Raw genomic sequence first — 25,997 nt, 5'->3', positions numbered from 1 at the left:
ATACATCATCGATCCACCTCCTACACAATGATGAGAAGAAATATACAGGGGGTTCGAGTGTACAACAATGCAATGGCTGTTGTCCTGAATGCAGACACACTAGTCACTCCTGCCTGTGACTTTATGACACCTGTTGTGCGCGCCGACTGGTCAGTCGCTCTGTGATAATATAGTTCATCTGCTATCATGTTCGAACGAATTTGGCAGTTATTGTTCTGACACTAGGTGAGTTCGTTTTATGCAATAAAAATCCGACGTTTCTACAGACAAAGCAGTTTCTGTGTTAATATAAATTTGTCTTATCTGTAAGTTGCATCAGCATAAAATCACCATCTATAATCACTAGATGGCTGCTGATTATCCACTAAAAATAATCAAACAAAATTATCTGCAGGTATGTGACTAAAACACAGGATATAATAGAATGTAAGGTAGGATCTGATGGCAGACTGTATTGAACATGAGCTATTTTGAAACTCTAGCGCTAGGAGCAGCACATGTTGCGCTACTGCAGAGTTAACTAAAGAAAACCAAGACAGCTCACAAGATGCTGAATCATTTTGGAACATGAACAAGTTATCTGTTCCCAGTCTGTTTTTGGTGGACAAACGAAACGTGAGAGAGCAGGGCTTTCTTACAAGTTAGTAATATTACATTGTTTTTAGATATGACACACTATTATCTACATTGTAGGCTATGAGAGTATGTATCCCAGGCAATAACACTGGGAGTGTTAAATTGCCTAAGTGAAACATTCGCACTGTTTTTGTACTGGACACAACAGATTGGTTAAAAAATAGATTGGTACAGAATGTTTCTCTTTAACAGGCAAATATAAAGGAGAAAGAACATAAATGGGATGAAAATGTTGTGAAGGAAGACATACAAGAATCGGACATCATTAAATGACAATCAGGGAAGCAAGTGAGAAATATTAAACTCCAAGAAGTACATCAGATGACAGATTTAAATCTTCAGAGTAAACAAAAGTGGTAGGCATGAGAACTTGTATGAAACAGTAATCTCTCAGAAAAACTGTGTTCTGGGGTAACATTAAAAATTTAAATAGTTATTTAATGTATTTTAATTAAATTAGACTTCTTAAACCAGGTATATAAGTTTGCAAAACTAGTAAAATAAAATATTAGTGCAATAAGACAAAAATTAGAGCAGGTAAATACTTTTAATACAATTATATGTTAACAAATGAAGACTTAGGGCTGCAGGCTCAGTATACGTGCTTGCAGTGAGCAGCAGTTTCCACCAACAGTATGCAACATAACGAGATTTTCACTCTGCAGCGGACTGTGCGCTGATAAGAAACTTCCTGGCAGATTAAAACTGTGTGCTGGACAGAGACTTGAACTCAGGATGTTTGCCTTTTTCTGCCAAGTTCTCTACCATCTGAGCTACCCAACCAAGCATGACTCACACCCCGTCCTTACAGCCTTAGTTCTACCAGTAGAGCACTTGCCCACGAAAGGCAAAGGTCCCGACTTCGAGTCTCAGTCCAGCACAAAGTTTTAACCTGCCACGAAGTTTCAGTGTGTAATATATTGACATATTCTACGACAGTTTTGGTGAGCTGGTGGGCAAATTCAAGTATGTGACACCTTTCCATTAAATTAAAACTTTTTGTTACATAAATTGTTGTTTTACACATTAGAATTTTATATTTGACAAATTAAAGAAAATTAAATGACCTATGTGCAAAGGGTGAAAAGTTTTTAAAATATATGAAAATTATTTTTGCTCTTGTGACATTGATTTTTGTATTTATATTAACTAATATGTACTTGAGTGATTTAGTGTGATGAATGTTCCAATAATACATTCAGAACATGTTACAATTTATGAAAAGCTGACGATGTGTTGCTGCAACTGGACATGCTGAAAGTAGGAAGTTACCTTTTCAATGTCCATCTATAGCAGCTTCTAGTACTATACTGTAACTGATTGATAGACACAGCATTTTTAATCTTGCAAAAGGAGGTGATCCTATTTTGTATCATCATTCATTCTGAATCTTTAGTTACTGGCATGATTACATATTAATTTCAACGGGATTCGATGTTATTTACATATGTAAAGAAAGTAAAAAAAGATCATTTTTAACTTTTTTGTTGTTTGTTATTTAATGACATGTGTTGTTCATCTGCCTCTAATATTTTTAGTGCTGGCAACTGTCACTGTGTGTTCTACAGCCAATTTTTGTTTGCATTGCTGTGCCTCTATGCAACTTGATTTTCGTTTTTTGCTATGCATAAGCATGTCCTGTTAAATGTGGTGGGTGGTGCAAGGGAAGAATCTTAGTGGATGGACTTACATTTTTTTTCAGAAGTATTAGTGCTCAGGAGATTAGCTACCTCATTAAAAAATCTCGTTGTGAAACGCATCTCAGTTTGTTACTTCTCTTTGATAATGAAGATGATCATTAAATTGTTGGTTGTACCACTCTTATCATATATTACTTTTTTCTTAACTGTAAGGGCTCTTTGTAGTGTTAGGAGGTTTTTGTAGCACTTTTTGATTGTAATCATTTTCAGGTCTTGGTCCATGTAGTGTCTATGCTTTATTAGATATTCAGCAATGGTAAAATGAGTACGTTCACACTTCATGCTTCTTATGTGTTCTTTGCATCTAATTTTGAAATATCAGTTCATATAGTGTCTCGTGGGCTATGATCCACATGACGAAATTTATGTAATATGGCACTTACCAGCTTTTATTTTGTATCCTGATATGCTAGGTCAATGGTGTATGACTCAAATTTATTGGGGTTAAGGGACAGGAGAATACGTCACCGACTTGCCTCATATACAATGACCAAAAGAAGTATATGGCGATCTGACTACTTTGGCACCTACATGGTACGAGTGTGCAACAGTGGCTGTTATCGTGAGTGAAGTCACTGCAGTCACTACTGCCTCCTATGTCATGATGCCTGTTGTGTGCACTGACGGCCAAGTCACTATGTGGTTATATGGTCTCACTGCCTTTACAAAGTGCTCTGTATGTCCAGGTGAATGCGACAGCTACTGATCTGGACACTAGGTGAGTTTGGTTTGTACAATCAAAATCTGACATTTCTCACAACAACTTAGTTTCTGCATTAATATCAATATGTCTACCTTGTAAACTACATCGATGTAAAATAACTAGCGACCTGTTGACTGTGCACGAAAAATAATGAAAAAATTGTCCCCATTTGTGGTCTAAAATAAAAAAAATAATAGAAGGTCAGCTAGCATTGGCTAGTGTATTGTATCACACAAGGGCTGTATCGAAACTGAAGCATTAGTGGTAGCACCTTCCACGCTACTGCAGTGTAATCTAAGGACGACCAAAACAGCTCCCAACATTTTTGATCATTTCCAAGTGGTGACAAGATAACTATTGGGTCATTCCTTGTCAAGTCATCCAGGCCATGACGCCCATTATGTAGTTGTGAACTGAGATTTTGTATACTGCTTTTGTATCTAATATCATGAACTTTGCCATTTTTTTTATTTATATACTGTCTGTTGGTAGCAACTGCTTAAGGTTTGATGCAATGCGTTACTTCAAAGCAAACTGTAAAAATTTGAAAATTGGCTGTAGTTTTTAAACAAAAAATGGTATGCTGACAGTTTTTCCCCTCACATCCTTTTGGATATGTAGTTTCTGAAAACATGTTAGAATTGTCCAATAAAATTTTGGTAAATTCGTTTTATTTAATTTTATTGTTATATTAGAAAAAATATTTTGGGCAATTGGCCCTCTGGAAAACGCTGAAAAAATTAGCAAGTGATCTAAAAATAATAAAGTTTCATCACACAAAATAACAGTTTTGAGAAATGAGTGGTACTGGAGAAAAAATTTTATATATATATATATATATATATATATATATATATATATATATATATATATATTCTGGAGAGAAATACAGTTACTACCCAAGAGACATTAACAACGTAAATACACATAACAATATCCAAATTGAACGAAAATTAAAATATATATGAAACACAATTACACATTGTAAAGTGTAGGGTAACTCGTACATTATATGGCATATCAACACTTTCTTACCTCTGCCATAACCAAATTAACTCAATGTAAAAATACATAGCATTCGGTTTATGATAGTATTTAAGCATTTTGTCCAAAGCCAATATTGTCAACATTACACAAAATGCTGGTGCTGCAATTTGCATTCAGGTTGATTTGGAACAACATCTGATGAAACACTTTGATGCTTAGATAACATTGATGCATCTGAGAAATCATGCACAATACTAAGATCCATATCACAGCTCAATGCTTTTGCTCCAATCTTGGATGGAGATATTGATACAATGTGATGCATAGATTGTGTATGAGGAATTGTTTTTGTGCTTGTGAAGAGCAGAGAAAGATAATGTCTGACTTGTACTATTTCATCTTTTGAAAGAAAGAGAACTGAAACGCCCTGTAAATTCTTGTGACAGAATTTAAATAACTGTGAAGCTGTAAGTATTTGATCTGTATAAACTCTTTCCAAACTGTTTGTGACAAGTTTTTTAACAGTGCCACCAATACCATCACAGGAAGATTTTCCATGGCTGGTAGCAAAAAAGGACCAGCTGCATTTTATGTTGAAGCCATGTTCATGGTGGCAGATATTTCTGAAATTCTAACAATTTTTATAGGGTGCAGCACAACCATCAGTGAAATATTCAACATATGATGATGAATTACTAGAAATTCACATTTGAAAAAAATTCAGTATGCTCTTCTGAGTCTGGTACACCAAGGCAATACGATGTTCTAGATCATCATAAACAATACAAATACTTTTTGCATGCTACTGTTTGTCTTTTTTGTTCAATTGTTCCAATCGTACGCCTGTACTTCATCTTGAACAATAAAATTGAAATTTTCACTGAAATCCATTAAAATTAACACTGATCCTTCATCAAGTATTTCCTTCTACATTTTCAGATAATCAGATTGTGATTGAGAAATAAAAGAGGGTGAAGTAAGTTTTACAATTTTCTTAATTAATGTATCAGAGAACTCAGATAGAGAACTGATTTGAACACTCTCATTTCTATCAATTGATACCCATTGACTGTATCGAACTATCTCATCAGGATCATAGTCTTCTATTTCATTTCCTAAATGGGTTTGAAGCAATAAACTGGTGGGAAATTTTTCACTCAGACGAAGGGTACAGGCTTGGTTATTTATACCATATGTTATTATTTTAATTAGATCTTGGTATGTTTCTTAATAGAAATGGAATTTAGAAGCAATTTAATGTTTTGCTGGTAATGTACACACACACAGTATGTGTTCCTGATGGTACTGCAAGTATACACTGTTTTGGTTGAAGGGAATCAAATTTTGTGAATCCTACTTTGTCTTCAGGATACTTTTCTTTTATAGAGAGAATGCAGTTCAGTTAAATCACTTAAAACAAGACGCTTTCGTTCACAGGTATTTTTGCTGGTGCTCACTTTGTCTTTTTACCCAGGCACTATTCTTGTGTTTTCGTCACCCAAGTAAAATCTCTTTACTTTTTGCACTGTATCATGTGGTAATGTCTTTCCCTTTTCTGCTCAGCCATCGATAAAATACAGTTTTCCATTAAAAGAGCTCTTGCTTGTACCAAATACTCAGAAACCTGAAATCTGGAACTGATTTTCTGTCAAGACCAAGTTGCCAGCACAAGAGTAAGTAACTGAATATTTCACAATTATATGCATATTCAATATTCTGTTTGATTTTGACCATGAGTTCACTATCATGTTTTACCTTTTCTTCCAGTTCTGTTAAATCACTGTCAGGGATACTGCTTGCATCAGTAGCCAGCTCAATATGTATGTGATATTTTAGTATTTGGGGCACCAGCTGCTGATTCCAATTTTCCTTTGGCTGCTGCATACTGACTATGCTGGGCAGCTGAATTCAGCTTTGCAGGAGATAATCCTAAGCTAGTTAAGCTGGTACTGAGCACAGATTTTTCAGGATTACTCTCATTTATATAGTCTGGTGATGAGTCATCACTTGCTTCTTTTTCATTAACAAGTTTGGTACAGTTTGGGCACAATTTCTACCCAGAAATAACGGTAAAGCTTATCATTTTTAAGGTATTTGCCTTTTCTAAACTAATTTCAAGCAATCCAGAAAAAAACAAATCGTTTATGGTGCTTGAAGGGATCACAGCAAATTTTCTTATGTAGAGAGAATCTGCACAGGTACCTGTATTCATATTCAACATGGAGTCATGAAACACTTCAATCACAATATGAATACACTGTTACTTCTCCATACTAGAAGTTCTTGTTCTTCACTGGTCAGTGCATTCACACAAGTCATAGCATTATCACATATATCTTGCAGACACCGTCCAATAAAACATTGCCTATTTTCCATACTGCTTCAGTCATAAAACCAATATTTGTCGTAAATAATTCAAAACATGATTGGTGTAACCTAAAAAGTAATTAAATAATGAAAAATCATTCTATCCCATTGTGTCATTACAAAAGTATTTCACATTATTATTGTAACATTAGGGGACTTACTTTTGTTTTGGAATGAATAGTTAAAATCTGCAACAACTGAATTTTTAACCAATAATTGACTGTGGCTACAGCTCAGTACAAGAGCTCAGAACTGCATGTTCAGTGACACGTGACTCAAAATAAAGGGACTGGATAATGCAATACATGTAGTAGCAATAAAACAATGTTATCAGATCTGATTTGTTCCTAGGGAAATCCAGTGCAGCCAACTTCAGCAAGTTAGTGGTGACATGGTAGTCATGAATTAGCAACTCCAATATTTCTTTTACAATAACGTTGTTTTTCACACTTTCCATTATTTCTACAAATTGATTTCTTTTGTGTGACATAATGGAATATTTATAACAATATTGTAAATTTTTCAAAGGTATCTATAAGGGAGCAATACCTCAAAAGAGTTACAATGTCCATGCATGGATTTTGTTTAAAAGAAATTATTTACAATTTTTTAAGAAATAGGTGGTGGATATTCATTACAAGCAGCATGACTAGAAAAATATAAACCTTTCTCTTTAACTAAAAAAAATTCAAGCTTCCACTGCAAAAAATGTAGCAACTATTGCATTTTTAAATTATAAACGAACTTGTCTATAAAAGCCTGAATCTAAACAACTTCTTTTTATCATTAATGAAAAATAATTGATGTGCAACATTTACATTTTGTAAATATGTAGGGAAACTTTCACTACCCAAAATTTCAAGGATTTGCATGAAGATAGGTGTCATTTCCTAAAATTTCTGGATGATTTGACATGGAATGACCCTATTCCTAGTCAGTTTTTTTGGTGCTTGAACATAACTTTGGATGGCTGTGCTTTTTTGCCAGTCACTAACATTAAATTTTTATTGTCATTGCTTTAGGTATGACTCACACCATTCTGTACACTGTAGACTGTGAGAATGTCTCTCCAAAGTAATAACATTTGCAGTGTTAGATTACCTCAGCAGTACATTCAGACCATATTGGGCCAAGAAATATTTTCCTTGCAGTGGACAAAATAAGTTTGTACAGTATCTTTCTATCGGTTAAGGATGGAGAAGATTGTGAAGAGAGGTCATAAATGAGGAAAAAACATCATGAAGTAATACATAAGTTGGACATCATTAAACGACAATCACGGAAACGAGTGAGAAATGTACAGTTCCAAGAAATACATCAGGTGACAGACATAAGTATTTACAATAAAATTTTTGGTGGGCATGAAACTGTTTTAGGAAACAGTAACTTTTTCTCTGAGAATGTTCAATATCAACTGGAAACTGTATTTTAGGATCATATAAAAATTTATATAGCCATTTTATGTATTTAAATAAAAATGAGTGCTTACATAGTGTAGGAAATGCACAGCTTCTAAAATAAGGCATTTGTTGAATAAAGGAAAATAAAAACAGGTAAATTCTCTTTGTATAATTTTATGAAAACACATGACGACATAGGGCTGTAGCCAGTTCAGTATGTTAGATTGCAGTGAGCAGCAGGTTTCTGCAAGTAAGGAACTATCTGACATGCTCTTCACTAAAGTGGGTGAACTGATGGACAGATTCACGTTTATGACAGTTTTCGATCCAATTAAAACCTATTGCTACACAAATAAATGTTTTTCATATTAGAACTTTATATTTACTACATTCAACAAAAATTGAATGACCATCACACAGAGGGTACAAAAAATATTTACAAACCAATGAACAATTCTCTTGTCACTTTAAAATTTGTAATTATAGTCACTAACATTTTGTAGTGTGGTTCAGTGCAAAGTATGTTCCTACACAAGCTTCAGAAAAAAATTTAGAGAATCTTATGTGTCAAACATTATGAGACATGTTCCTGTCCTATTCAACACATAATGCTGACAATTTATGGGTATTGACGATCAGCAATTTTTGACTAGAACCATACACATTGTACGTTGGTAATTACCTTTGATCTTCCAGTTATAGCAGGTGCTAATACTACACTATCAACTGACTGAATCATATAAATCTATACCCTGCAGAAAGAGGTGATCATTTTATACCAAGATTTATTATGATTGTTTTGTCATATGCATGACTAAATTTTAATTTTACCACAAATCAGTATTATCCAATAGCATATCAGAGAAATGAAAAAGAATGTATCATTTGAAACATTAGGTGTAATCTGTGCAACATTATAAACTGGGTTAGTCAGATTTATTTTATAAGTACATCACATATATATAGTACAAATGAATTTTTGTAAAAGTGCATACTTTAGACTAGCAAGAATAATTATTGCCATATCAACACAAACTAAGGTATTTAGATGATTAGCAAGATTTTGTAGATAAGAGTTAAACCCATGTTATTATGAACTCTTGAATTCATATTCCTATTCGAAATTGGTGGATTACAAGGTCTAGTATCAGCAAATATATCTACTTATATTGTTCTGCATGACACTATGTTGTTGCACATATCTATTTATCTGATATAAATAGTTCCCTTGACCCCCAATCAAAATTTCGATTGCTAATAAGTAAAACAACTTTAGTTCCACTTCTTTACATTTAATGTACCAATAATAGTTATGTTTCTATATATCATACATTAGAAAAGATTAAAGTGTGATGATTAGTTTCAGTTGACTAAACAACTATCTTCAGATCAGTCATGGTAAAATATGTCACCATATAGAAAATTTAAAACTTCTCACTGGGAGCAAGGCAACATGAGTAACATATTCAATGAAATCCTAAATAAACTGGTTTACATAAACTCAACTACTTCTAAACTATGCATAATGACATTGCAGTCCGCTGTGAAACATATATGCTAGAATACTATAAATATGTAAATACTTTTCTTAATTCAAGAAACTCTTTATTTGATCGCTTTCCCATTTTCGAAAGAGTCAGATATATATATTGTTATATTCCTTGCGACTATTCTATCAAAAATTTATCTAACAATAGAGAAAAAACATCACCATTTAAGTGTAGATTTGTCAAAAAATACAGCTCAGATATCATTTAAACTTAGATTTTTCTTTATACCTACATTTCTCTTAATTCTTGATGTGTAACTGCACTAATTTCATCAGCAGAAATTATTATAAAAACACCACACATTGAAATTTTTACGCCCTACGTGCAACATTTTGCGAAGAATCATTGCTAACTTGATCAAGAAATGGGCAAAAGAATTACACATGCTATGTTCCTTGTAGATAATTGGCTGAAAAGGGTGAATTCAAATCAGTTTCGTAGTACTGCAGTAGAGCTCCTAAAATCCGGAGCCATGGGCAACCTTCAGGGATGTAGGGCTTAACTCAGTGCCTTTTGAAGTGGCGGTGCTATTTTAAGTCTCCCACACATAGTGTCAGGTGTGAGTAATCCTCAATCTCATGCCGATTTCTGCATCTATGTTCCTTAAGCCTGTGCCAAGTAGACGAAAGAAAGAAGCCAACATGATGGGCGAGGAAATGGTGATCAGTTCCAGATCTTTTCCCCACTACTGTTCAACCTAGTGGTGAATAAGCTCATTACAGAGCTAAGTGGTAATTGTTACTTTTTCCAAGGACACATAAATATTCCTAGCCAGTTTTTAAGTATCAATAGTGTATTAACCCAAGGTGCTCTAAACGTAGTGGGAAAGTAGTGCAGCAAACAAGATCGAGGGGTCTGCCCTAGGACAACTGTTGTAGTACTGTTCTCAAGGAAGTATATACAAGATGTTCTGGAACCTTAAGCTCTTCGATGAAATTCCTGCAGGAGAGGCAGTAGTGAAGTATCACGGTATAACCCTGTATGGAAACTAACACGGACACCTTACATAAAGAAAATGAGATCCAAAGCAAATGATGCTCTTATGTTCACAAGGAGGATCTGTGGGAAAAACGATGGTCAAGGAGCATGAACTGGTTATACATGTCCGTAATAAGATCTATGATAATATACAGGGCTGGACTGTTGTAGAATAAAGCGAACAAAAGGTGACTGTGAAGGCTCGAATAGATGCAGAGGTCAGCCATAACGGTCAGAATTAACTCACACTTTGGTGGATATGTCTCCACTACACTTTTGGGCTACAATGAAGGTAGCAACGACGATATAAGCCAAAGTTTTCATTCCATATTTAAGAAATAGTTCACGAAAGAGAGCCATACACACATACTCATCGTTTAACGTCGCACAGACTCCCGTATGGAGGACATAGTAAGAACTATTCTTGGCGAAGAGAAGCAACTGAAAGCATTGAAAGCAAGTAAGTCATCAGGTCCTCACGGAATGCAAAGTTGGCTTTACAAAGAGTACTCTACTCCCTTGCTCCCTTATTTAGCTTGCATTATTGCGAATCTCTCGCCCAGCAGAAAGTCCCAAGAGACGAAAATAATTGAAGGTGATTCCTCTATATAAGAAGGATAAAAGCAGCGAGCTGCAGCATTGCAGATCTGTATACCTAACAGCAGTTTACTGCAGAATCCTTAAACATATTCCCCTTTCAATTACAATTAATTTCTTTGAGAGGGAAAAACTTGTCCACAAATCAGCAAGGATTCAGAAAGGATCACCAATCAGCTTCCCCGTTTCTCAAATGACATCCTGCGAACCAATGATGAATAGCTGTGGGTGGATACCATATTCGTAGATTTCCGTAAAGCATTTGACACAGTGCCAAGCTACCGACTGTTAACGACGGTATAAACATAAGGAATAGGTTCATAGGTATGCGAGTGGCACTTCATATAATTGTAGAGAAATGTAAGTTAAAGCAGATGAGGAGGAAGAACAAAGCCATAGTGTTCGGATACAGCTTTAGTAGAGTCCTGCTTGACACAGTCATGTCGATCAAACATCTAGGAGTAGCACTGAAAAGCAATAAGACATGGAATGAGCATGTGAGGATTGTAATAGGGAAGGTGAAAGGTCAGCTTCTCTTTATTGGGAGAATTTTAGAAAAGTGTGGATCTACTCTAAAGGAGAACGCATGTAGGAAAGTAGTCCAATCCATTGTTGAGTACGGTTCAAGTGTTTGGTATCCATACCCAGTCGGACTAAAGGAGGCCATCAAAGCAACTCTGAGGTGGGGGGGCTAGATTCATTATCTCTAGGTTAGAACAACACGCAAGTATTACGGGGTATCGATGGAATTCAGGCTACTTTGAGAAAATTTAGAGAACCTTTGTTTGAGGCTGACTGCAGAGCGGTTCCACTGCTGCCAACGAACATCCTGCGTAAGGAGCACGAAGACAAGGTTAGAGAGATTAGGGTTCGTATGGAGGCATGTAGACTGTCGCTTTTCCATCGCTCTCTCTGCGAGTGGAACAGGAATGGAAATAACAAGTATTTTTACAGGATACCTTTCGCCACCCGCCATACCGTGGATTGCGGAGTATGTATGTAGATGCAGATGCAGAAGAGTTGGAGAAAGACCATAGGATATCCGGAATCCCACACTAATATAATGGATGTGATGAGTATAGTTATGGTGGAGGAAATGCCGGATTTCTGCATAATAACTTATTCCAGTAAACATTCCTCTCTAACTATAGGAAGTAAGAAGCAGTGGAAGAAAGGACTACGATAACGTTCAGATGGTAGTCTGGTTTACTGACACATCAAAACCAGAGAAAGCAGCTGGGGCCATGTTGTACGGGATACAGCCTGGACAAGAAGCATTTCTGATATGTCTATTAGCCTCTGTAATGAGACCAAAAATCTGTGCAGAACGCCATGAAGTTCTTGTGAGGCTAGGGGAGAGCTATACAATAACGCTACTGTGTGGCAATGGTCACTCAGAAATTAACGATAACGAACAGGCTGATATACTGACGACACTGAGGTCGAGGACACCATTTGTTGCACTGGAAACTGTTGTCGCTAAGGTGATGGTAAAGTATAAACTACGTAGGTGGGTCAGAATACAGAATGTAGATCATTGGACGAAAACCACAAACAGCCACAGGCCAACTAAATATGTTGATACCATGTTAAACGTTAAGTTTCCGAATCCCGCTTTTCAACAGGAGGCAGATTAAACTCATGATGTGTTTGATAACGAGACATGAGAACTTCATGAAATACCTACATAAATTTAAAAACTGAGAAAGAAGCCCTGAAGTGTGGACTATGTGGTAGGGGTAGGTATCTGCAACACTTTAAATATTACAATGCAAAGCATGTAGGGCAAAATACACATATTTTTGTGTTATTAGTGCTGCAATAAATTATGTCAGACAGAGACTTAGTAAAGAGACCTCAATTGTTTGAGGGTACTGGTTGGCTTTACTAGAATGGTAGGGAGAGGTATGGCAGAAGAATGTAGTTTCAGTGCAGACAACAGGGGGCTTTGACCAATGTTGTCTTGTCTCCCTGGTTAAAACGAATGAAATCATCAGTTCTGATACAGTATTGGAGTACTGTCAAGGACCAGTTGTTCAGTAATAGTTAACTTCTAGTGAAATACTTAAAATAAAAACTACTACCCTCATCTCGTTACACTTGAGGAATTTCTTGCAAAAACAAAGCAACTTTCCAAACCCCCCATTCCGTTTCAATAACGTAAAGCCTCAATGATGAACACCGATAGAAAAATAATTATTTCTATCTATGGGCTGAGAGGTGTCAATAAATACCTTGAAAAAGAGGTTAATTTATATGATATGAAGCCATTAGCTAGCTGGAGATGGCATTTAATGAGCATAGAGAACTATGTGAGACCTAATAGAAGACAAAAATCTCCGTTTGTTCCGTCAGAAGGGGGTTTCAGGGTCAAGACCATTGTTGCCTTCTCTTGTCTTGTTTATCAAATGAAGTCAATTCAATCCTGATATAGTATTGAAGTTTTGCCAAGAACATAAGGAGCAATTATTCAGTTACAATTAACTTCTAGTGACAGACTTAAAATAAGAACTGCTACTGTAATTTAACTACCCTTAATGAATGTTGTTGTAGGAAAAGGTAAACTTTCGACATACAGCTCCTTCTTTTCATGGTGGAAGCCTTAGTGACTAACAATGATAGAAATTGTTTCTGTCTATATATTGAGGTGCATACTATATCTAAATACGTTAAAAAAGGATTGCATTGTCTGACACTAAGCCATTAGCTAGCTTGGGGCGGGGGGAGGGTGGCGGGGGGGGGGACTGGGAGGGTATTAATCGAGAAGGAGGACCATGCGAGGTATAATAGGAGGCAAAAATCCCCATTTCTTCAAATGTCTGTCTACTGTTTATTTTTAACTTCAATTATATGTTTTGTTTGTAGGGGAAATTATTTTTGGGAGCTGCTAGAACCCAGTTCTTTAAACAGTCTGCGTAACTGCGCAATATATTCAAGAAATTCTGATAATTTCTAATTATCATGTACCTGCCACCCTGCAGTTGTGATTGATTCTCCTCTGCACATCAGGATATTCGAATTTCGGCTTTTGTGAGTACAGTTCACCTCAATACTCCCCCCCCCCCCCACTGTGTGTTATTTAAAAACTTGTGTTGTTTTTCACGGTCTTTTCTGTGCATTCTGGGGACTGTATGCAGCTTGATACTCATATCTTATTATTTGTCATGGTGGATGCAGGAGAATAATCTGAGTGGATAAAATTAGAATTTATTATTGAAGTATCAGTTGGATGGAGTTTGAATAAGTCGTTAATGTAGCTAGTTGTATTACATATCTCAGCTTCTTATTGCTTTAGTGGCTAACATAATGACCAGTTTGTTGCTTACATCAGTGTTGTCATGTATTACTTCCTTATTCATTGTGAGTGCTCTCTGTGTGTGAAAACTATCTTGAAATGTTAGGAGTTTTCGGTTGCAATTTTTAATCCCAACTATTTTCAGATCCTGTTTCATGTTACATGGTGCGTGGCCATATTTTATTAGATATTCATCAAAAGTAGAATGATTAATTTCATACTTCCAGACTCTTATGTGTTCTTTGTGTATAATTTTGAAATGTCATTGAGTATATTTTCTCGTTATTCTATGATCGACATGGCGAAATTTATGTGCTGTTCACCTAATTAGTTTCATGTGTATATTTTACATTCCCAGGTGTTTTGTATGTGGTTCATAAATTTAGTTGAATAGGGAATAGGGGAATACATCGTTGATTCACCTCACACACAATGACTAGAGGAAGTACATGGCATTCTGACACCTCATGTGTTCCGATGCAAGTGGGGACACAGTATGAACACTCACGCTTCTGATGCCATGACATGTGCTGTGAGCGCCAGTTACTTCGATCGTTCTCTAATGCTGTAGTCCATCTACCCTCTTATGGTGCTCCAAGTATCCAAACTGTTGAGTCAACTATTGTTCTGGAGAGTTGGTGAGTTCGGATTATACAAGAAGACTATAATGATTTCATGACAGTGTAGCATCTGTGTAAATGTCTGCTCTGTAACTTACATCTATACACAACCATCATTTGTTATAAACATACTGCTAACTGATATGCATTAAAACTAATCGAAAAAGTTTTTGCTTTTATGCACTGAGTGCAAAAAATTATGGAAAGTCATGTGGTATTGATAACAAATGTATCGTACAAGAGCAGTTTCTAAACTATAGCGCTAATATTAGCATTCGGCCACCCATAACAATTTAAACTGACGAAAACGAAGACCACCCTCCTGATTTTGATTCAAGAGAACAGTTAATTTGGGACTGACAGCAAGTTATCAGTTCTTAGTGAGTTTTTCAGTACACAAACTAAACTTTGGATGGTCCATTCTGTGTGGAGATAAGTAATATTACATTTTCATTATTTTTTTAGATCTGACAGACACCAGTCACTGAGCTGTCAACTGTTAGAATGTCTATCCCTTATAACAACACTGGAAATGTTACACTACCTCAGCAGTACATTTGGACTGCATCACACAAAACAAATTCGTATTGTACTGGACAAGACAGGTAGCATAAAAATATAAATTTGTACAGTGTCTTCTTCTTTAACAGGCAAAGATACAGAAGTCAGGACGTAAATGGGAAGAAAACAACATGACGGAATCCATACAAAAAGTCAGACATCTTTGTAGGTAGACATTTAGTTCAAAGAAGAAGATTTAAATCTTGACGGGAAAGCAAAGAGGTGGCTATGACACCTGTATTAAGAAACAATAATTTTTCCCCTAGAACACTTACTGATGAACATGATAAGTTATGGTACGATCACTTAAAAATTTAGATAGGGAACTTATGCCTTCGAGTAAAAATGAGTTCTTGTATCTGGTGTACAAGTATGCAAAGCGGCTGAATGTTTGTGTTAGTTCCATAAGACCAAAAACAAATTTCATAATCACTCTTACAAGGGACATCTTTGACATCGAACTCTTGGAACAGCACGAAATCGTGCTTAGATTCGATCATAAAAGCAATAGTGGTCTGTGTCATTTCAGCATAAAACTGCGCACTTCTCTGCTGGCGCCACCAGGCGATGCCGTGTTGGAGCTGCATTAATAACTGCTCGATTTGCGCGAAAGCTGTTGCTGCAACACGACTGTGTCTCTTGGAGTGTTTGCTTGTGGGTTACTGTGTAAACTCTTTACTGTGATATCAAGAAGAAAATCAATTTTACTAATGCGGTGCAAATCCTAGGGACAAAGTTGAGACCTGTTGAATATGGAAATGAAATTGAGGTCGAGGACAGAGAGTCCACGGATATGTTATATTACGAAATAAATCAGAAATGTGACGGGGATGACACAGAAATAGATGTCGTTACACTTCATAGATTTATCGATTTTAGGGGTCAGGAAGAACCTAAACCTGTAACTGGCTGTTCTACCAATAAACCACGTTCATTTCCAGAACAAAAGGAACAGTCCAGTCAGAGTGAGTACGAACTATTTCCAGTCAGACAGCCGAGGCCCAGTGTATTAGAAGATATTGATGACAGCGTAGCAGAGAACGCTTACGAAGACTGTTACAAACATGTTTCCATTACTACAGCAAACTATTGAGGCGCTACAAGTGCATTAAAATAAATCAGATTACAGATTATTTTCAAATTATGTGTGTAGGAAAAGGTGTGCAGGAGCTAGTTTCAAAGGAAACAGACTGTAGCAATTACAAATCGTAGAGCAGCATGTAGTACCGCAATTTGATAGAGCAAGGACGTATAGATGCACAGTTCACTATTTGTATATGCAAATGTGGGCACCAGAAATGGCTAAACATTGGCTTGGACAATTTCAAATATTCAGTTTCTTTTATCGACAATCTTAACGCTGAATATGGCATTTCATCCAGAGATATTACTACATCTGTCACAAGTAAAGGCATAGAAGACAATAACAGTATACGTCAGAAAGAGCAACAATGTGTGGGGGAAGTGCAGTGTGTTTCTGACAGAGCAAGATGTGGAGAAAGGAAATTTATCGAACAGTGACCAGAGTCTATTCCAGTATGAAATGGCTTCATCATCAACACTGTCACACAGAGAAGAGAAAAGTACAGCTAGTGTGTTGCAGTCTCTACATATTGTAAATGTGTTTTCAACAGGACAAGGCACTTGAAGCCCAAATATATCAAAGAAATTTGAAACAACATCCCCACGAAACATACATACAGGGGTAAGTCAAAGTGGAAAATTCACTAACGATCACATAAACATTTTCTAACTTCAATCCTTGGCGAACATTCTCAGGTGAAAAGAATTTGTTGCCGTATGCTTCCTGGTCGTCTCATAGGGATGGTACACTTCTAGATGCAAGTTTTCCAAACAGAGATGTTATACTGAAGATATCCCCACCAAAAACAACAAAACTTTGCCAACCCCTTGATGTTTACTTGTTTCGCAATATAAGCTCTGTATCAGAAGGATTTCTCGCTCTGTAAGACTACAGTGTGCCAAACAGCAAATGAAGATATATGATCGTTATTTCATTATCAAGTTCACTCAGCTATTTACAGTCAATTTTCTGCATCAAAGTGTACACCTGTGTTGCAATATGCTTGACAAAAGGCACGTTATGGCATGGACATGTCTGTACCATCATCTGAAAACGTAATTAGGGAAGCTTTTGGTATTGAGTGGCTTGAAGGCAAAAGTGATTTTGAATCTAAAAACGTGCTTTAGTGAGGTGTCCGCATTGTTCTCGTCCACTTCGTTTTAACCTCTTCAGCCGTACCTGTACTGTAAGGACTAATATATGTACTATCAGATGAGTAGGATATGTGTGATTTGATTGATTATATTCACTTGAAGCACAGGGCTTTTGGTACTGTTGATTGAAAGTGTACAGATGCACAGTCATCATTGAATGTGTATAATTTCCATTCTGTCACTTGCAGTAGAATGCAATGATTTGCATGGAAATGACACAGACCACTGTTGTTTTTATGAGCGAGTGTTCTTCTAACATGGTCTCAGGCAGTTCCAGCGTTCGAGGTCAAAGGTGTCTCTTGTTAGTATAATTTTACGAACACCCATGAAGACTTAAAATTGAGGACAACTGAATACACGAGTTTGTAGCAACAATCAGCTTCCAGGGATAAAAAATTTGACACATTCTTTGACAGAATAGGTGAGCTGGCGGGCAAATACAAATATATGACAGTTTACTGTACAATTAAAACTTTCCAGCTACAAAGCTAAGTTTTTTACACATTAAGGTTTTATGTCTGATACAAATCTCCAAAAGTATAATTGACCAAAATCTAAAGGGTGGAAAAATATTAAGAAATCAATGACCATATACTTTTATTATAACATATGTTCTTTTTCTAATTATATTAAGTAATTTATTGTGATGTGACTTAGTGTTATGAATGTTCCAACACAATCTTCAGAAAAGATTATAATTTAGAAAAAACTTGTATCACCATGTCAACCAGAGCTTCCCCTTCTGTGTTCACCATATTACGCTGAAGATTCATGGCACCTGAAGTTGGGCAGCGTGTGGCTGAAACGAGACATAACTTTCCGCCACTTCCCTATGCTGGAAATAAACTTTTGAACTTACCAGTTGATAGTACTGTACCAGAAACCAGCATGAAACTTAGATACATCTTTCTTTGACCCTATAGAACAAAGTGATTCTATTTGATACGAACATTTTCTATAATTCTATGGTCACCTAGAAGATTACTACATATTGATTGTACCAGCGTTCGGTATTATTTCACATACCGATTGTGAGGTAATGTAAACTGTTTGTAATTTGGTTAATACGATTTTTTGTATGAGTACACCTCATACTTACAGTAGGAATGGATGTAAATAAACTATCATACTTTAGACCAGCAAAACAAATTACTGCGTTACCAACAGAAATTAAGCTATTGAGATAAAGAACACAATTCATAATTAATCTTACATTCTTACAAACACCTGAAAACATTTTGCTTTTCAAAATCTGGGGATTAACAGAGCTAATGTTCGCAAATTCATACATTGATGTTGTTCTTCCTTACAACTGCTGTGTTTCTGCAAACTCGTATCCTTATAATAGTAATAGTACAGTCAACTTCCGATAATAAAGTTTGATTAATAATCAACAAAACCCATTTTAATTAAATGTAATTATGCACTACTGGCCATAAAAATTGCTACACTGAGAAGAAATGCAGATGATAAACGGGTATTCATTGGACAAATATATTATACTAGAATTGGCATGTGATTACATTTTTACACAATTTGGGTGCATAGATCCTGAGAAATCAGTACACAGAACAGCCACCTCTGGCCGTAATAATGGCCTTGATATGCCTGGGCATTGAGTCAAACTGAGCTTGGATGGCGTGTACAGGTGCTGCTGCTCATGAAGCTTCAACACAATACCACAGTTCATCAAGAGTAGTGACTGGCGTATTGTGACGAGCCAGTCGCTCGGCCACCATTGACCAAACGTTTTCAATTGGTGAGAGATTTGGAGAATGTGCTGACCAGGGCAGCACTCAAACATTTTCTGTATCCAGAAAGGCCCGTACAGGACTGTAACATGTAGTCGTGCATTATCCTGCTGAACTGTAGGGTTTCGCCACGATCGAATGAAGGGTAGAGCCACGGGTCGTAACACATCTGAAATGTAACGTCCACTGTTCAAAGTGCCGTCAATGCAAACAAGAGGTGACCGAGACGTGTAACCAATGGCACCCCGTACTATCACGGCGGTTGATACGCCAGTATGGCGATGACGAATACGCGCTTCCAATGTGCGTTCACGACGATGTTGCCAAACACGGATGCGACCATCATGATGCTGTAAACAGAACCTGGATTCATCCGAAAAAATGACGTTTTGCCATTCGTGCACCCAGGTTCGTCGCTGAGTACACCATCACAGGTGCTCCTGTCTGTGATGCAGCGTCAAGGGTAACTGCAACCATGGTCTCGGAGCTGATAGTCCATGCTGTTGCAAACGTTGTCGAACTGTTCGTGCAGATGGTTGTTGTCTTGCAAACATCACCATCTGTTGACTCAGGGATCGAGACGTTGCAGCACGATCCGTTACATCCATGCGGGTAAGATGCCTGTCATCTCGACTGCTAGTGATACGAGGCCGTTGGGATCCAGCACGGCGTTCCGTATTACCCTCGTGATCCTACCGATTTCAAATTCCTCTAACAGTCATTGGATCTCGACCTGCACGAGCAGCACTGTCACGATACGATAAACCGCAATCGCGATAGGCTACAACCCGACCTTTATCGGAAACGTGATGGTACGCATTTCTCCTCCTTACACGAGGCATCATAACAACGTTTCACGAGGAAACGCCGGTCAACTGCTGTTTGTGTATGAGAAATCGGTTGGAAACTTTCCTCATGTCAGCACGTTGTAGGTGTCGCCACCGGCGCCAACCTTGTGTGAATGCTCTGGAAAGCTAATCATTTGCATATCGCAGCATCTTCTTCCTGTCGGTTAAATTTCACGTCTGTAGCACGTCATCTTCGTGGTGTAGCAATTTTAATGGCCAGTAGTGTATTTATTGCACCAATAGTTATTATACTGCTTCTAACGAACCTATCAAAAAATTAACTAATGATCAAGAAAAATTATCACCATTTCGTTGTTGATTTGACCTAAGACGTTTGTCTCGAATCCCATTTCGAGTTCGATTCTTCTTGATGCTGTACTTTCATTAATGTTTGATGCAGAAATAGCATTACTCTTATCCACTGCAGTCATTATAAAAACATCAAACATTACAATCTGAACAGACTTGAAGCAATATTTAGTAAAAGATGGTTATTAATGCAAGTAGGAAAAGGACAGTGGAACTGCACTTAATATGCTCCTAAAAGTTGATCAGCTGAATGGCTAGAATGCCATTTAGTTTTATGGAAGGGCATTAGAGCTGCTAAAACATACAGTTGATGGGCCAGTTTCATGGGGTTAGGATACAAGTCAGTGGCCATTCAGGATGAAGGTGGTATTTTACATGTTTGAAGATGGGAGAGAGTGTGTCTTAGTGGTCGGTAGATATTTTTCCTACTGAATCGGAAACCTATAGGAATTTGAAAATGCGTTCCCATACATTGGCATTGGAGCCTTTTAATCTAGCAGTTCTGCAGCTTAGGTGGATGCCGCACTCGCTTGGAGAACGCCTTAGAATTTTTGCCATTTTGAGGCGCCATTCCGCCAATTTCTGATGCAGGCTACTGCATATCGGTGCATTAACACTATGCTTAGTAGACAAAAAGTAGGAACCACCATGATGGATGACAAAATGGTGATGAACTGTACTTCAAGGCGTCCACTAGGTGATACTTGGTTGCCATTGCTGTGGAACCTAGTGATGAATGAGATAATTATCAAGCTAAGTGATAAAGGTCACTGCAGTGCAGACTGTTTAGTGAAATACTTGGCAAATATGTAAATACCGTCAAAACTCTGACAAAATGCGCTCTGAACATTGGGGAACACTTGTGTTGGAAACAGGATCTAAGGGATAGAACCACGAAAATTGTTGCAGTACCGTTCATGAGGAAGCATACTGAGCAGATATATGGGAACCTAAAGATCGACAACGAAATTCTCATTTTAGAGGGGATAGTGAAGTATCTTGGAATAACTATGAACGCGAAACTAACGTGAATCCTTTACATAAAGAAGATGTGTCTAAAATAAAAGTTGCTCTTATATGTACTAGGAAGCTGTGAGGAAATAAAACTGAGGTCTTAGTTTTAAGGGAACTAACTGGGTATATACCACTGTAAGAATACGTATGGTAATTTTAAGGTGACTGTAAGACGGATTTAAGTTGACCAAACACAGCTGCTAAGCAGTTCGTGAAGGTGCAGCATATCGGCGATGACACCATTTGTTGGACCAGAATTGTTCTGTCACCAAAGTGATCGTAAAATCTACACTACAAAACTGGATAATGAGGCAGTAGTTAGACATTGTTGGACAAAACTCAAAGGCCAAGCTAAAGACGCTGAAGCCATGTTTAAAGAGAAGTTCCCTAAGGCTAGATTTGGCACTGAAGTCTTGTTGGCGACCAGCCATGGGAATTTCAAGAAACATTTGTATACGATGAGAATAAAGAAGCCCCTGAGGTAGACCATGTGGTACAGTGGACGAAACAGCGCTGCATTTAATCATCCAATAGAAAGAACTAGAGTCAAAAAGATGGAGAATTCTTGTATCAGTTCCTCAAGGGGATGTTGCTGACAGACGCAATAAAGAGACATCTCCGTTTAAGGGTAGAGGTTGGTTTCACGTGAAACATAGGGATAAGTCCTACACAATAAACTTTGATTCAGTACACGTAGCAGGGGCAAGGTCACATTTTTCTTGTGTGCATGCATAATCAAGTCAGATCAGATCAGTGCTGATAGATTATTGGAATACCTTCGAAAAGATAAGGTGGCATCGATTGCAGAAGTCTATATAACTAATCTGTAGTGAGACACTAAAATTGAACATTGTACATTGAAGAAACCCTCATTTGATTAATGTGTATGAATATTTTTTTAGTAAAACGAGAACTTTCCAAGTTCTTCTGGTCTTTACTTAACGATGGAGAGTCTCACTGATGAACTATTATAGCAAAGTAAATTATGTCTGCCTATACGCCGAGAGACCTCAGTAGAGATGTTAAAAGGGGGCGCAATTTATGATTCGAAGCCATTAGGCCGCAGGTGGTATTTAATGAACAAAGTCTGCTATGCGACAAAATTCTCCTTTTTTTAGCTTGATGTTTTTGTGTGTATCTTTTGTTTCTTTTTAACTTCAAACTGTTGTTCGCTTTTGTTTCGGAGTAGATTATACACAGCATTTTGTTTACTTCACATACATGGAACACATCTACAAGAAGAGAATGGTAAAAATAACAGTAATAGCAATAATGTCTTGTTAACTCATACAACTTGCCTGGAATTTTCCTTCATTGTCCTTCATACACCAGGATGTCGACAATTAACCTAAAACCTTTGGTGTGTCTTATTTGCCCCTGTTTTATTGTTCATAGTGTTGCCAACTGCCACCACGTGTTTCTTAGTCGCCTTTTATTTGCGTTGTGGCCTGTGCATGCTCTCTGAATTCATTTATTTGTTATGAAGGCGCGTGTTTTATTATATGAAGCAATGGGGAAGTCTGAGTGGATGAAATGTAATTGTTTTTTATGGAAGTTTCAGTGGCTGTGTGTTTGATAAAGTTGTACATCGCGCTTTGTTACTGTTATAGACGCTATCAAGTTCCGTGAATCGTTAATTTCTTATTTTTATTTTCATCTACATTACAAGACATACTTATACATTAAAATTATCTTGCAACATTTTAAATTTCATGGTAGATTGTTAATCCCTATGCTTAAATAGGTGATTATCAAAGGTGTACCGACTGTTTTCATTCGTCCAGGTTCGAATACGTTCTCCAATTGTGAAATTCCAGTGTGAAGAGTTTCTCTCTATGTTACTATCCACATGGCGAAATATATGTATTATTCCACCGAATAGTGTTCATTCGTATATTTTGTATTCTCAGGTGAATTATGTATGACTCATAAAGTTATTGTGGTCAAGAGATAGGCGAAACATCACTGATTCGCCTAATGTATAATGCCCAGCAGATGTACATGGCGTTCTGGAAATTTCGCCACTCCCATGGTATGCATGTGCAACAATCGCTGTTGGTCTGACATGAGTGTCAACAAGTATTCACTGCTGGCTCTGACTTCATGGCACCCACTATGTGCATTGATTGGGCTATTGCTCTGTGATAATATGGTTCATCTGTCACCCTATGGTGCTAAAATATCCGTACATATTCACAACTAATATTACTTAAGCTAGATGAGCTCTTTTTATCCTGTCAAACGCTAACCTGTTTCATCACAACGTAAATTACGTGTAAATTCAAATTTCTCGGCTCCACAAGTTGCATCAATAGAAATCCACCATCAGTTGTACCTAGATGCTGACATAAAATGCACCAAAAGTAATCTAACTCTTGTATGTATTTTTAGACTAAAATGTAAGAAATATGGGAAGGTAAAGTAGTGTTGTGTAGAATGTGGTGACGAACAAGAGCTGTTTCTATAGGTTTGCTCTGGTGACATCACACATTGCAACACTGAAGTGTCAACTATGGACTGCTCACACAATCCTGTATCATTTCTGAGAGGCAACAAGTTATCTTTTACTTGTGATTTCCTCAGTGCATGCACTTAATTTTCGAATGTCCTGTTTTTTTCTGAGTAACTAATACTAGTTTTCTATGTGTAACTGATATTATTCTCTGTATTGTAGGCAGTGAAAATATCACTCCCAAGTAATAACCATGGCAATGTTATGCTATGTACCGGTACTGACTGTATCATGCGAAGAAATTACACCTTATACCAGAGGATATGGATAGCATAAAAACTTTAACACAGAAAGATGGATATGTTGGACATAATTTGGATGAAAACAATATAAATTAAGCCATAAAACAGTCAGACATATTGGAATGACAAGCAGGTACAATAGTTACAAATATTTAGTTGCAACAAGTGCAATAGGAAACAGACTTAAATCTTTATGGGAAAACAAAGAAGCGACCATTACATATGTATTGTGAAACAATATGTATTCTTTCTAGCACCTATATTAGGAAATAATGTCCTTTATTCTAGGAGATTTATTGATGAACAGGAAAGAGTATTGCATGACCTTGTTCACAATTTAGACCGCCTTTCAATAAAATCAGTTGTTAAATCTACTGTATAAGTGTGCAGAAGTAAAAGCTTTAGTTCAACATGACAAAGATCACAGTGGGTAAATACAGGGTACATAATTTTATTAAACCATTTAATGGCTTCAGCCTGAGGGCAGCTGGATACATGAGTTTGCAGCAAGCACTGCATTTCAGCAAGGAACAAAGTTAAAGATTGTTTGAGATTGTAGGTGAACAGGTTGATAAATTCAAGTTTATAACAATTTATGATCCAAATAAAACATCTTCGCTGCAAAAACAACTGCCTTACACATTAAAGTTTTATGTGTGGGTCAACATCCGCAAAAAATGACCAAAATGAAAAGGGTGTTAAAATGTGAAAAAAATTATAATTATATTTTGTAATACATTGTAGTAATGGGAACACAGGAAGAAAACTCTAAGCATGCGCTGTGTGTTATGTGAAACGAAACTGCATAACATTTACTCTTACAATTCCTTTTCACTGACAGACAAATGACATCAGATATTTGTGTCCCTGATTCCTAAAAACACTGATGAGGAATTAGACATTGTAAAAAGTACTCACACTGTTTAAGAATGACATGGAGAGATACCTTACAATAAACTAAACTTAGTGTAAGTGTGGGCAACAGGGGCGTATAATTCGCGGGCAGTCGAGACTGAAACGTGGATACAACGTTCTATTAAAAATTTTAAATACTTCTTTTATTTTAAGAACTCTGCATTTGATTACTCCCACATTCCTAGCTATTTCAGATATAATTAACTGTTACATTATTTGCAACCATTGTGTGAAAAAATTTAACTAACGATCAAGAAGGAGGATCACCATCTGAATGTGGACTTTAACTGAAAAGTTAGGCTCGGCTCTTTTTTCAGCTTGGATTCGATTTAATTGCTATAAAGCTCTTAATTTTTGATGTAGCAATTGCATTAATTTTATCAACTGAAATTATTATAAAAAGATCAAACATTATAGATTCAGTAGCTTAGAGTCAGTGTTTTGCAGATGTCCACCAGGAGGGCCTGTGGCAAAACGTTTGTCTTACTCCCAAGAGCGTGAACTGGATATGCACTTCAGTAATGAGACCTATAACGATTTATGGGGCTAGAGTACGATGGAGAAAGGTAAACGAGAAGGAGTTTGATTAGGTACTGAGGTTATCCATAACATGCAGAATCAACAAACACACTGCTGGAATGTAAACCATGATGGACATGTCCTCATTACATCTTTAGGCCGTAACGAAAGTATTAGCAAGGATATAAGAAGTTAGAACTGGATACAACTAAGACGTCTGGGATCCGACACTAATATAATGAAGTTGGTAAGTAT

The sequence above is a fragment of the Schistocerca americana genome, chromosome 9 (assembly GCF_021461395.2).
Source record: "Schistocerca americana isolate TAMUIC-IGC-003095 chromosome 9, iqSchAmer2.1, whole genome shotgun sequence".
Classification (NCBI taxonomy): Eukaryota; Metazoa; Arthropoda; class Insecta; order Orthoptera; family Acrididae; genus Schistocerca; species Schistocerca americana.
This window is presented reverse-complemented; position numbering follows the sequence as displayed.